This window comes from Cetorhinus maximus, chromosome 5 (genome assembly GCF_964194155.1).
Source record: "Cetorhinus maximus chromosome 5, sCetMax3.hap1.1, whole genome shotgun sequence".
Taxonomy (NCBI): Eukaryota; Metazoa; Chordata; class Chondrichthyes; order Lamniformes; family Cetorhinidae; genus Cetorhinus; species Cetorhinus maximus.
The window spans coordinates 99,152,947-99,168,140 of record NC_135883.1 but is presented as its reverse complement, the minus strand read 5'-3'; the positions used below and the strand labels follow the sequence as shown (position 1 = coordinate 99,168,140).

The following is a 15,194-nucleotide window of genomic DNA, read 5'->3' as shown; positions in this document are numbered from 1 at the left end:
CCGTCAGCAGAACTTAAAAACGATCAGTCCCCAGATACCTTTTATTATTATATTTCACCCCAGATGTTTCATCCCAAACTGGTTAGAGGTTTCAGCGAAAATGTAAAGGCTGCCTCACCAATTGGCCCATCTGCCAACCGTAAAATTGGACAAGCCACGTAAAAGTGCTTTCAATTGCTTCCTTAATATTGGGCTTAATTGCCCACTTAATTGTTGGCGGATGCGATTCCGACTGCTGCGCATGCCCGCCTAGCAAAATATTGCACAAATGCACAATGATGTTGGGACATGCACTCGATGTGTTCTCACATGATTTCACGCGCCATCGGGTCATGCCTCACCCGCACAACCAGCGTAAAATTCTGGCTGGTTCCATTTGCCTTTCCCTCCAGCAATCTCTGCCAGTTGGACGTTCTGTCAATATACACATCATCTGTACACAGTGAACAATCTTTTTTATTCATTCATGGGACAGGGGTGTCGCTGGCTAGGCCAACATTTATAGCCTATCTCTAATTGCCCTTGAGAAGCTGGTGGTGAGCTGCCTTCTTGAACAGCTGCAGTCCCTGTGGTATAGGTACGCCCACAGTGCTGTTAGGAAGGGAGTTCCAGGATTTTGACCCAACGACAGTGAAGAAACGGTGATATATTTCCAAGTCAGGATGGTGAGTGGATTGGAGGGGAACTTCCAGGTGGTGGTGTTCCCATGTGTCTGCTGCCCTTGTCCTTCCAGAAGGTATCAGTCATGGGTTTCGAAGGTGCTGTCTAAGAAGCCTTGGTGAGTTCCTGTGGTGCATCTTGTAGATGGTACACACTGCTGCTACTGTGCAACATGGGGGAGAGAGTGAATGTTTGTTAATGGAATGCCAATCAAGTGGGCTGCTTTGTCCTGGGCGGTGTCAAGCTTCTTGAGTGTTGTGGGAGCTGCACTCACCCAGGCAAGTGGGCAGCATTACATCACACTCCTGACTTGTGCCTTGTAGATGGTGGACAGGCTTTGGGAAATCAGGAGTTGAGTTACTCATTGCAGAATTCCTAGCCTCTGTCCTGCTCTTGTAGTCATAGTATTTATCTGGTTAGTCCAATTCAATTTCTGGTCAATGGTAACCCCCAGCATGTTGATAGTGGGGGATCCAGTGATGGTGATGACATTGAACATCAAGGGGCGATGGTTGGATTCTCTCTTGTTTGGGATGGTCATTGGCTGGCACTTGTGTGGCACGAATATTACCACTTGTCAGCCCAAGCCTGGATATTGTCCAGGTCCGGCTGCATTTGGACATAGACTGCTTCAGTATCTGAGCAGTTGCGAATGTTGCTGAACATTGTGCGATCATCAGCGAACATCCCCACTTCTGACCTTATGATGGAAGGAGGTCATTGATGAAGTAGCTGAAGCTGGTTGGGCCTAGGAGGAATTCCTGCATTGATGGCCTGGAACTGAGATGATTAACCTCCAACAATCACAGCCATCTTCCTTTGTGCTAGGTATGACTCCAGCCAGCGGAGAGTTTTCATCCGATTCCCAGTTTTATTAGGGCTCCTTGATGCCACACTCAGTCAAATGCTGCCTTGCTGTCAAGGGCAGTCACTCCCACCTGCCCTCTGGAGTTCACTTATTTGGTCCATGTTTGAACCAAGGCTGTAATGAGGTCAGAAACTGAGTGACTCTGGCAGAACCCAAACTGAACATCAGTGAGCAGGTTATTGCTAAGCAGGTGCTGCTTGATAGCACTGTTGATGACCCTTTCCATCACTTTACTGATGATCGATAATAAACTGATGGGGCAGTAATTGGCTGGGTTGGATTTGTCCTGCATATTGTGTGCAGGACATAGCTAGGCAAGTTTCCACATAGCCATGTACAATTCTGTAGCTGCTGCTGGCCCATAGCACCTTACGACTACCCAGTCTTGAGTTTCTAGGTCTGTGTGAAATCTATCCCATTTAGCATGGTGGTAGTGCCTCACAACACAATGGAGGGTATCCTTTGGATGTCTCCACAAGGAATGAGCGGTGGTCAATCCAACCGATATTGTCATGGATAGATACATCTGCAGCAGGCAGGCTGGTGAGGATGAGGTCAAGTATGTTTTTCCCTCTTGTTGGTTGCCTCACCAACTGCCGCAGACCCAGTCTAACAGCTATGTGCTTTAGGACTCAGCTACCAGTGATACTACTAAGCCACTCTTGGAGATGGACATTGAAGTCCCCCACCCAGAGTACATTCTGCTCCCTGTCCACCCTCAGTGCTTCCTTCAAATGATGTTCAGCATGGAGGAATACTGCTTCATCAGCTGAGACGGAGGGGCACATGGGAATGGATGGCCGCGGTACTTGGTAATCAGCAGGAGGTTTCCTTACCATGTTAAACCAGATGCCATGAAACATTATGCGGTCCCATGGGGTCCGGAGTCGATGTTGAGGGCTCCCTGTGCTACTCCCTCCCGACTGTGCCACCAACTCTGATGGTTTTGTCCTCCTGATGGGGCAGGACATACCCAGAGATGGTGATGTTAGTGTCTGGGACATTACCTGTAAGGTATGATTCTGTGAGTATTTGGATTGACAGCTGTTGAAGAAGTAATTTCAATTGACCTCTACAATCAAACTGGACAGGGATCCAATTAGTTGATAATCGCTATTGCTATATCTAATTCAATAGGGAAAAATCAAATCTGGTCTGATTTGTAGTTTATAGGTCAAAGTTTGTCCAGGGAGTCTGGCTGTGCACTGCTGGCTTGAAATTAATGGATTAACTGTTCGAAATCTATCCCATTTAGCAGGGTGGTAGTGCCACACAACATGATGGAGGGTATTCTCAATGTGAAGACGGGACTTCATCTCCACCAGGATTGTGCGGTGGTCACTCCTACCAACACTATCATGGAGAGATGCATCTGCAGCAAGCAGGTTGGTGAGGATGAGGTCAAGTAGGCTTTCTCCTCTTGTTGGTTTCCTCACCACCTGCCGCAGACCTAGTCTAGCAGCTATGTCATTTAGGACTCGGCCAGCTCGGCCTGTGGCGGTGCAACCAAGCCACCCTTGGTAATGGACATTGAAGTCAGAGTACATACAGTGCCCTTGCCACCCTCAGTGCTTCCTCAAAGTGGTGGTCAAAATGGAGGAGTACAGATTCATCAGGTGAGGGTAGAGGGTGAACATGGTAGGTGGTAACCAGTCAAAGATTTCCTTGTCCATGTTTGACCTGATGGCAGCAGACTTCATGGGCCATGAGTCGAGGTTGAGAACTCCCAGGGCAACTTGATCTCAACTGTACACCACTGCCGTTAGCTTTGCTGGATCAGTCCTGTTGTTGACATAGCCAGGAATGGCAATTATGGTGTGTGGGACATTGCCTGTAAGGTTAGATTCCGTGAATATGATTATGTCAGGCTATTGCTTAACTAGTCTGTGTGACAGCTCTCCCAATTTTGGCACAAACCCCAGATCTTGATAAGGAGGACTTTGCAGGGTCAACAGAGTAAGGCTTGCCATGTCATTTCCGGTGCCTAGGTCAATGCTGCATGTTCTGTCTGGTTTCATTCCTTTTTGTAGGCTCTGTAGTGATTTGATAGAACTGACTGGCTTGCTAAGCTATTTAAGAGTCAACGAGAATTCTGTGGGTCTGGAGTCACATGTCAGCCAGATCAGGTAAGGATGGCAGTTTTCCTTCACTAAAGGGCATTACAACAATTGACAATGATTTCATGGTCACTGTTATCAAGAATACCTTAAAATTCCAGATTTATTAATTGAATTTAAATTCAACCATCTGCAGTTGTGGGATTTGAACTCCTGCCCGCACAGCAATAGCCTGGGCCTCTGGATTACTGGTCTGGTGACATTATCATCACATCACTGACTCCTCTGCTCCAATAACATGGAAGTTGGTGGAATTTAATTCAAATAGTTCATGAATCAGAAATAAAAAGCTAGTGTCTGTAATAGTGACCATGAAACTACCAGTTTATTGTAAAAATCCATTTGGTTCACTAATGTCATTTAGGGAAGGAAATTTGATGCCCTTACCTGGTTTGGTCTACATGTGACTCCAAATGCACAGCAATATTGTTGATTCTTAACTACCCTCAGAAATGGTCCAGCAACTCACTCAGTTGTATAGTATCCTTACCTGATCTAGCCGTCATGTGACTCCAGACCCACAGAATTCTGGTTGACTATTAAATGGCCTAGCAAGCCACTCAGTTCTATCAAACGACTACAGAGCCTACAAAAAGGAATGAAACCAGACAGAACATGCAGCATTGACCTAGGCACCACTGCAGAGAAGTTATAGCACGAAGGGAATACCTACACCAGATGAACAGCAGCGGTTCAAGAAGAGTTTTTTATATGCATTCATGAGATGTGGACATCGTTGGCTAGGCCAGTATTTATGGCCCATCCCTAATTGCCCCTGCGAAGGTAGCAGTAAGCTGTCTTCTTGAACCGTCGCAGTCCATCTTCTGTAGATATTCCTGCCAACACCTTCTTATGGTGAATTAGGATCCTGGCAATTGAAGCATGGCCACCAATGGTGAGGTGCTCAAGAGGCCACAATTTGAGCAGTGTGGATATCTCGGGGGTGTTTTGGGGCTGGAGGAGGTTACAAAGAAAGGGAATGGTGAGCCCATGGAGGGATTTGAAAACAAGGATGAAAATTTTAAAATCCAGGAACTGCATAACCAGGAGCCATGTAAACCAGTGAGCACAAGGGTGATGGGTGGATGAGACTTGGTGCATGTTAGGACATAGGCAGCAGAGCTTTAGATGACCTCAAGTTTACAGAGGCGAGAATAAGGGAGGACGGCATGGAGTATATTAGAATAGTGAAACATTGAGGCAACAATGGCTTGGATGAGGGTTTCAGCAGCAGGTGAGCTGAGGCAGGGATGAATTCAGGCAATGCTACAGAGATGGAAATAGCAGATATTAGTGATTAATATTATGTTGTCGGAAACTCATCTCAGGGTCAAACATGACATGAAAGTTACCAGCAGTCAGGTTTAACTCAGCCAGTTGTTTGGAGAAGGGGCGGAGTTGGCAGCTCGAGAACAGGTTTTCTGTCAGTGACCGAAGTCCATGACTTTAGCTTTCCCAATATTTAGTTGATGAGGTGTCACATCAAAGCTTACCACACTAAATAAAAGCTCATTGTGTAGGGGGTAATATATTATTATGGATAGAGGATTAAATAGCCAACAGGAAGTAAAGAGTAGAGATAAATGGGTCATTTTTGGGTTGGCCAGCTGTAACTAGTGGAATGCAACAGGGATCAGTGCTGGCACTCAAATATTTACAATGTATATCAATGACTTAGATGAAAGGACTGAATGCTTAGTTGCTAAATTTTTTTTTATTCATTCATGGGATTTGGTTTCACTGGCAATGCTTGCATTATTGCCCATCCTTAGTTGTCCTTGAGCAGGTGGTGGTGAGCTTCCTTCTTGAACTGCTGCAGTCCATGTAGTGTGGGTACACCCACAGTGCTGTTAGGAAGGGAGTTCCAGGATTTTGACTCAGCAACAGTGAAGGGACGGCGATATACTTCCAAGTCAGGATAGTGAGTGGCTTGGAGGGGAACTTCTAGGTGGTGGTGTTCCCATATATCTGCTGCCCTTGTCCTTCTAGTTGGTTGCGGTCGTGGGTTTGGAAGGTGCTGCCTAAGAAGCCTTGGTGAGTTTCTGCAGTGCATCTTGTAGATGGTACACATTGCTGACACTGTGTGTCGGTGGCGGAGGGAGTGAATGTTTGTGGATGGGGTGCCAATCAAGCAGGCTAATTTGCCCTGGACGGTGACAAGCTTCTTGAGTGTTGTGGGAGCTGCACTCATCCAGGCAAGTGGGGAGTATTCCATCATACTCCTGACTTGTGCCTTGTAGACAGGCTTTGGGGAGTCAGGACATGAGTTACTCGTCACAGGATTCCTAGCCTCTGACCTGTTTTTGTAGCCACAGTATTTATTTGGCTAGGCCAGTTCCGTTCCTAGTCAATGATAACCCCCAGGATGTCGATAGTGAGGGATTCAGTGATGGTAATGCCATTGAACGTCAAGGCACAATGGTTACATTCTCTCTTGTTGGAGACTGTCATTGCCTGGCACTTGTGTGACCATTAGACCATAAGACATAGGAGCAGAACTAGGCCCATCAAGTCTGCTCCGCCATTCAATGAGATCATGGCTGAACTGATAATCCTCAATTCCACTTTCCTGCCTTTTCCCTATAACCCTTGATTCCCTTACTGATTAAAAATCTGTCTATCTCAGCCTTGAATATACTTAACGTCCCAGCCTCTATAGCCCTCTGCAGTAAAGAATCCCACAGATTCACTACCCTCTGAGGGAAGAAATTCCTCCTCGTGTCTGTTTTAACTGGGCTCCCCCTCACTCTGAGATTATGGCCTCTGGTCCTAGACACTCCCACAAGGGGAAACAACCTCTCACCATCTATCCTGTCAAACCCCCCAAAGAATCTTGTATGTTTCAATAAGGTCACCTCTCATTCTTCTAAAGTCCGATGAATACAGGCCCAACCTACTCAACCTTTTCTCAAGAAAGTCCTTCAATACCCAGGATCAACCAAGTGAACCTTCTCTGGACTGCCTCCAATGCCAATATATCTTTCCTTAGATAAGGGGACCAAAATTGTTCACAGTATTTTAGGTGTGGCCTAATTAGTGCCTTGTATAGTTTTAGCAAGACTTCCCTATTTTTATATTCCATTCACTTTGAAATAAAGGCCAACATTCCATTTGCCTTCCCTATTACCTGCTGAACTTGTATGTTAGCTTTTTGTGATTCATGAACAAGGACTCCCAAATCCCTTTGTGCTGCAGCCTTCTTTACTCTTTCTCCATTTAAATAATATTCAGCTCCTCTATTCTTCCTGCCAAAGTGCATAACCTCACATTTTCCCACATTATATTCCATCTGCCAAGTTTTTGCTCCCTCACTTAACCTGTCTATATCCCTCTGTAGACTTCTTGTGTCATCCTCACTTGCCTTTCCACCTAGTTTTGTATCATCCGCAAACTTGGCAATAGTACATTCACTTCCCTCATCTAAGTCATTAATATATATTGTAAATAATTGAGGCACCAGCACTGATCCCTCTGGCACTCCACTTGCTACAGGTTGCCATCCCAAAAATGCCGCCCTTATCCCAACTCTCTGGGCAGAATTTTCTGCCTGTTGGGCGGGCGGGCCGACCCAATCTCTGGCAGGCAGGGAGCCGATCACCGCCAGCGAAGCGGGCTGCACTGCCATTTTACGTGGGCGGGCCAATTAAGTCCCACCCAGCAGGAAGCGCTATGCACTTCCTATGCAGGCGGAGGGGATTCCCTAAAAGCGCATGCGTACGAAAGAGCACACATCTCCTTGTGGCTAAGTGCAGCCTCAGGGAGATCGCTTCCACTTTGAAAAATATTAAAAATAGGGAAAAAAGAATTTCCTAACATGTCCCTCTCATGTGACAATGTCACATGAGATGGGACATGTTCATAAATTACAGATTAACGTTATTAAAATTTTTAAAACCCTGCATGAAACATCATCCCACCGCTGGATGAGGTTTCATGTTTTCTCTATTTGCCACCGGGGCTCCTGGCCTGCTCACCAAACTTAAGGTTGGATGGGCAGGTCCTTTAATTGTTTAAATGATCCTGTCAATGGCCTCAATTGGCCATTGACAGGTCAGCGGGCCCGCAGCTGATTTTGCTGCACCCCCGCCTTCCTGAAAATTTAAATGGGGCGGGATGACGTCGGGGTTCTGCCCAAAGTCATCCCACATCATTTTACGCGTTGGCGAGCGGGCCCCGCCCCCTGCTCGCCAACGACAAAATTCTGCCCTCTGTCTTCTATTAGTTAGCCGGTCTTCTATCCATGCTAATATACTACCCCCAACACCATGGGCTCTCATTTTATTAAGTAGCCTTATGTGTGATACCTTATCTAATGCCTTTTGAAAATTTGAACATATTACACCCACTGGTTCCCCTTTATCCATTCTGCTTGTTACCTCCTCAAAGAATTCTAATAAATTTGTTAGGCATGATTTCCCCTTCATGAAGACATGCTGACTCTGCTTGATTAGACTATGTATCTCTAAATGCTCTGCTATTAAATCCTTTATATTAGACTCCAACATTTTCCCAATGACAGATGTTAAGCTAACTGGCCTATAGTTACCTGCTTTTTGCCTCCCTCCATTTTTGAAAAAGGATGGTCGTTCTCCAATCCTCTCAGGCTTTTCCAGATTCTAAGGATTCTTGGAAGATTACTACTAGTGCATCCATTACCTCTGTAGCTACTTCTTTTAATATCCTAGTATGCAACCCATCAGGTCCAGGGGATTATCGGCCTTTAGCCCCATTAGTTTACCTAGTACTTTTTCTCTAGTGATAGTTATTGTTTTTGTTTCCTCCCCCTCTTTTGCCCCTTGATTATTTAGTATTTTTGGAATGCTATTAGTATCTTCTACCGTGAAGACTGAAGCAAAGTATTTATTCATCTCCACTGCCATTTCCTGGTTCCCCATTATTATTTCCACAACCTCATTCTCTAAGGGCCCCATGTTCACGTTGGCCTCCCTCTTCCTTTTTATATATTTAAAGAAGCTCTTCTCCCTCTTTATTATTTTTTTGATCATAATTTGTTGGTCTTTAAAACTTTCCCAATCCTCTGGGTTATCACTAATCTTTGCCACATTGTATGTTATTTCTTTCAATTTGATACTGTCCTTAACTTAATTAGTTAAACATGATTGTTTTGTCCCATTCCTTGAATCCTTCTTCCTCACTGGGATATATCTTTGTTGAGAGTCATGAGCTATTTTCTTAAATGTCTGCCATTGTTCATCAACCATCTTTTCTGCTAAACTGCTTTCCCAGTCCACTCCAGCCAACTCTGCCCTCATTCCTTTGTAATTACCCTTACTTAAGTTTAGCACAGTGGTTTCTGACACAGGTTTCTCACTCTCAAACTGAATGCTAAATTCTACCATATTATGGTCAATGTTTCCTAGGGGATCCTTTACTCTGAGATCATTTATTAAACCTGCCTCATTACACATTACCAGATCCAAAATAGCCAGATCCTTGGTTGGATTCGCAACATATTGTTCTGAGAAACTGTCCCAAATACACTCTATGAATTCTTGCTCGTGGCTACCGCTGCCAATTTGATTTTCCCAAACTATATGAAGATTAAAGTCACCCATGATTAATGTATTGCATTTTTTACATGCCCTCATTATCTCCTGATTTATTCTCTGTCCCACAGTATAGTTACTGTCAGGGGACACGAATGTTACTTGCCACTTGTCAGCCCAAGCCTGGATATTGACCAGGTTTTGCTGAATTTGGACATAGACTGTTTCAGTATCTGAGGAGTTGTGAACGGTGCTGAACATTGTGTGATCATCAGCGAACATCCCCACTTCTGACCTTACGACCTTTGCACCCTCCAGTGCCTTCAGTTTCTTGATATCACATGGAGTGAATTGGCTGAAGACTGGCAACTGTTATGCTGGGGACCTCTGGAGGAGGCCAAGATGGTCCATCCACTCGGCACTTCTGGCTGAAGACTGTAGCAAATGCTTCAGCCTTATCTTTTGCACTGACTTGGTGGGCTTCCCCATCATTGAGGATGGGGATATTTGGTGATTGAGCAAAGATTGAGGAGAGTAAGTTATGAAGAGGACCTAAGGAGTCTACAAAGGGATATGGATAGGTGAAGTGAGTGGGCAAATTTGCAGACTGGGTATAATATCGGAAAATGTGAATTTGTCCTCTTTGACAGGAAGAAAAGAAAAGCAATATATTATTTAAATGGAGAGATTTCAGAAAATGATGGGACAGAGGGATCTGGGTGTCTGGGTACATGAGCCACAAAAAGTTAATGTGCAAGTGATCAGGAAGGCAAATGAAATGTTGTCATTTATTGTAAGGGGAATGGAACATAAAATTAAAGAAATTTTTACCTCAGTTGTACAGGGCTTTGGTGAAACTACATCTGGAGTACTGTATTCAGTTTTGGCCTCCTTACTTAAGAAAGGATATAATTGTATTAGGAGCAGTTCAGAGAAAGTTCACTCAACTGATTCTTGGGATGAAGAGGTTATCTTATCAGGAAAAGTTAGACAGATTGGGCATGTATCCCTTGAATTTAGAAAGAGAGATGATCTTATTGAAACATAAAGGATCCTGAGAGGACTGAACAGGGTGGCGGCTGAAAGGATGTTTCTCCTTCTAAGAGAGACTAGAACTAGGGGACACAGGTTCAAAATAAGGGGCTTTAAGACAGATGAGGAGAATTGTTTTCTCGGAGGGCTGTTAGTCTTAGGAATTCTCTTCGCCAGATGGCAGTGGAGGCTGGATCATTGAATATATTCAAGGCAGAGTTGGATAGATTTTTGATTGGCAAAGGAGTCAAAGGTTATGAGGGGGCAAACAGGATAGTAAAGTTGAGGCCATAATCAGATCAGCCATGACCTTATCAAATGGTGGAGCAGGCTTGAGGCCCTGAATTGCCTACTCCTGCTCCTAATTCGTATGTTCACACCTAGCACAAAGGAAGATGGTTGTAGTTGTTGGAGGTCAATCATCTCAGTCCCGGGACATGACTGCAGGAGTTCCTCAGCGTAGTGTCCTTGGCCCAACCATCTTCAGCTGCTTCATCAATAACATTCCTTCCATCATAAGGTCAGTAGTGGGGATGTTCGCTGTTGATTGCACAATGTTCAGCACCATTCGTGACCCCTCAGATACTGAAGCAGTCCATGTTCAAACGCAGCAAGATATCTTCAATATCCAGGCTTGGGCTGACAAGTGACAAGTAACATTCACGCCACACAAGTGCCAGGCAATGACCATCTCCAACAAGAGAGAATCGAACCATCACCCCTTGATATTCAATGGCATTACCATCACTGAATCCCCAATTATCAACATCCTGGGGGTTAACTTTGACCAGAAACTGAACTGGACTAACCACATAAATACTGTCGCTACAAGGGCAGGTCAGAGGCTTCTGACGAGTAACTCACCTCCTGACTCCCCAAAGCCTGTCCACCATCTACAAGACACAATTCAGGAGTGTGATGGAATACTCTCCACTTGCCTGGATGAGTGCAGCTCCCACAACACTCAAGATGCTCAACCATCCATTCAAAGCAGCTCGCTTGATTGGCATCCCATCAACAAACATTCACTCTCTTTAATACCGTCGCCCAGTGGCACCAGTGTGTACCATCTACATTGGAGGAGGATTGTGGGATTAAATGACAGGTCAGTGAGGATGAGAAGGGACAGGTTACCCTTGTCACAGTTACATAGGATGTCATTTGTGACTTTGGTACTCTAGCAGGGGCAGAAATGTGATTGTGGGGGCTTACACATGGAGTTCCGGGAAAGGTGGCCTTGATTTGGGAAGTGACAACATGTTCAAGGGCTTTGAAGAGGAAAGGGAGGTTGAAGTAGGGTTAGTTGTTTGTAAGAACATAGGGTACAAGGGTTTTTTTGTGAAAAGGAGTGATGATGACAGGTTTGAAGGAAAGGGTGTCAGTACCTGAGGAGAGAGAACAGTTATAATTATTAGTTAACACAGGAGCCAGCAAAGGAAGCTGAGTATTCAACAGTTTCATGGGAATAGGGTCAAGGTAGGTCTCATGGACAAAATTACCTCAGAGAGGGCATGACTGGAGGTAGGAGAGAAACTAGAGAAAGATGCAAATTCAGATTTAGGGTAGGGAAGGACCTTAGAGGAAGTTTGGACCGGTGGGCTATTGGACGGAAGTTGCAGGAGCAGCTGGTCAGATGTTCTGAATCTTATTTTTTAAAAACCCATAAGCTCCTTGCAATTATTGTCAGAAGTGAGGGTGGAGAGGCCAGAGGGAAGTGGTTTAAGAAGATTATGTGCAGTAGAGAAAAGGAGCCATAGGTTATCTTTACATTCCAGATGATCCTGGAATTGTGAGCAGTTTGGCAGAGGAGTGTGGGACTCGATGGTGTTTTATGTAGTTCAGCCAGATCTGGCAATGAATTCCTAAACCAGTTGACTGAAATATCTGTTCTAGTCTGTGTCACTTGGAGTTAAGGGAGCAGAGATGGGGACCATATCAGGGAGAGTGGCCAGGCTGAGAGAGAGAGTAATGGTTTTACTGGGGACTAGGGAATTGAAGGTGAAGGTAAGGGTGCGGTTGTATAGATCAGTAGCTGCAGAAGTTTCACGTTGAACATTGGCTCAAAGGATGGACAGCTGAAATTTTGAAAGTGCCTTTGTAAGTATAACATTAAATTACATTTCTTTATTGAAATGAAAGAAGATTTAACTGAATCAGCTTTTCACATTGTTACAGCCAGCTGAGGAGACGTAGGGTGGCTCCTCTCTTTTCCCACTCCTTGTTTAACCACAATAGGTTTTAATAAAATATATGTTTGCCAAATCAGTGAGTCTCTAATTGTTTATGTTCTGTGACTATAAAAAATGCAAGCAAACAGGTTTCCTTGTGTTTTTTGTAACTGAAAACAGAATAGAATATATTGTATTTAACCTGGTCTAATTAAAATAATATAAATGCTCCAACTTTCACACATACAAACACACAAAGTTCACACACACGCACAATGGGCAAAATTTTTCGCTCGGCATGTGGGCACACGCACGACATGCTTGAAAGTAAAATAGCACTTGCACGATATTTTGGTCGGCGAGTACAAGCAGGAGTTGGGGCTGCACCCACCATCAATTATGAGGCCAGTTAAGGCCATTAAAAAGGCAATTAAACTAGATTTTACATTGTCCATACAATTTTGCACTCGGCGCACAGGCAAAACGGGCAGGAGGGCAGCCAACAATTTGCTAAACCTCATCCAAGGTGAGATAAAAAGGGTCAGCAGCATTACCAGTGTGAGCAGTGAGCAGTTTAGGAGATAGTTTACTGCTGGTTGCTAATTGATGCTTGGTAGCATCATCTCTGTTTGGGGCTTCATTGTTAGCATTTCCAGGCTTCATTTCAGGACTCATTGGCATCTCCAAGCCCCTGGAGGATTCAGGCCATATGGACCCTTCCAGGTATCAGAGAGCCTTCTGTTGCCCTGGTAATGGGGATTGTGGCCTCCGCTGGTGACACCTCTTCTGAGGCGGAAGAGAGGGTCAGAAGGGATATAAGGCCAGGTATCCCAATGCAGCTTCCAGGGGAGGGACCTGTTGGAGAGGAGGCACAGGTACAAGGGTCGCAAGGCCAGCAGATATTCCAAGGCGGAAGGAGCCGCCAGTATTGTAGCTGTATTAGAACTGCTTGGCTAGGGGCGTGGCAAGTTCTGGAGCACAAGTCTTCAGTACTATTGACTGAATATTGTCAGGGCCCATAGACTTTGTACTATCTTGCAAGTTAGATGGAGATAGAGAGAGAGAGAGACAGAGAGAGAGAGAGGAACCCACTTAGGGTCCTGTTCTTTCAGTGTCTCAATTACTTATCTTATTCTGCAGAGAAAACAGGTGCTTAAACAAACAAAGGGATGCTTGTCACTTGACCGTCTCTCTCCAACTGCCCAGTAACTCAAGTATGGTCATAGTTAGTGTATTCCAACTTTAACTTGTTTAGATTATAGCTGGAAATTCCTTTCAGCCTGGGTCCCATTGCCAAAGTGATTATGCCTAATGGTTTGTCTCCACCTAGTTGAGTACCCAGGTCATTGTCTGGATGCTTTGGTAATAAGATAGGAGATGGTCCCTAATCATACACCTTCAAGGCAATTGTTCCTGCTGAGCCTTTGCAGACAGGTTGGTTACACTTAATGGCCTTGGAAAATAGGTGATAATAGAAAATGATGACCTTTGGTGGTGATCTACAAAATACTTAATCGCATCTGGTGAAAAATACTATAAATGTTTGTAATATTTGTGATAACTTTTTAAAACTATTTTCTTTCACTATCAAGCACCAGGTACTACCTGGATGCAACAAATTTTGAGTTTAATTTATTCTGCCGGTGTCTCAGCTGCCTTCCAAAACAAATCAACGTTGGAGCGCATTCCTTGGTTAGAGTTCAAAAGAACAAATTTTCCAGAATGCCCATCTCCTCGTCCGTGTGTCACGCATTTGCCCTACCATTTAATTCCAAGAGCATTCAAGGAAAAGAAGGGAAAAGTGAGAATTTTATCTGTCCTATCATTTCCTTGGTTGAATCATACATTTTTAGTTTTTCAGGCAGACCGACAACATAAAAAATAAGTGCTCCTGTAACCTTGGGTGGTATTTTCCAATCTGGAGACTAAGCGCAGTGACGGACTGGAAAGTCGGTGTGATTCGTGCTGGCCATCAGGGCAGGTACTTATGCCGCATTCCAGCTCATTATTAATGCATCAATGAGAGATGCCGCTGTCCAGATTTAGATCATTGCTCAGACGATCAAGCGATAATCAGTGATTGTTGATTGTTTTCCTTAAGGCACCTTGCAACATTCCAGGCACACTGCCATGAGTGCATTGATGTTTGCAATGCTGTTCTTACCTCTTGAAGGCTTCCATAGACAGTGAAATGTTGGCACAATGTTTGAAAGGACTGCACCATGTCTACTTGCTTCAGATTGAGTGATGGTGGTGTTCTTATCCCATTATAGAGCAGCCACAGTCTCCATAGGCTGCTTACCTTCCAAAGATGAAGCCATCACTACGCAAGATTGTGACGACTCATCCTCAGATTGATGTCCTTCATTGTGATGTTGAGGATGGCAAAGAAAATGTTAAAGTTTACCCTGCATCAAATGGACAATTGAAATGCGCTCATATCCACTAGCCTTCTTCATCACTCTGGGGAGGCAGTGCTGTAGTGGTATAGCCACTGGATTGGTAATCCAGAGACTCAGCAGGGGTGTGGGAACCAGCAGAGAGCATTAGAGAGGAATACCAGTGTGCACAAAATACTGGGAGAGACAGATAGCACTAGCATAGAGAATAGTAAGTAAGTACGTGGAGTCAGAGTAAGGGAGGAAGTCATGAAATCTAAATCAGGGTTACTGTGTATGTATGTGAATGCATGGAGTATAGTAAATAAGATTGGGGATTGGGGAGTTACAAGCGCAGTTTGCCATGTGGAAATATAATGTTGTAACAGAGACCTGGCTCAATGAAGGTCAGGGCTGGGTGTTAAATATTCCTGGGTACAAAGTGTTCAGAAAAGATAAGAAAG

The 15,194-nt window shown here is 44.5% G+C and overlaps 1 pseudogene; it reads left to right on the top strand.

Annotated features, from left to right (window-relative positions):
- The first annotated feature begins 4,527 nt into the window (after nucleotides 1–4,527).
- The window catches only part of LOC144681126 (amine sulfotransferase-like), a 68,767-nt pseudogene continuing 58,100 nt past the window's right edge, over nucleotides 4,528–15,194 (top strand).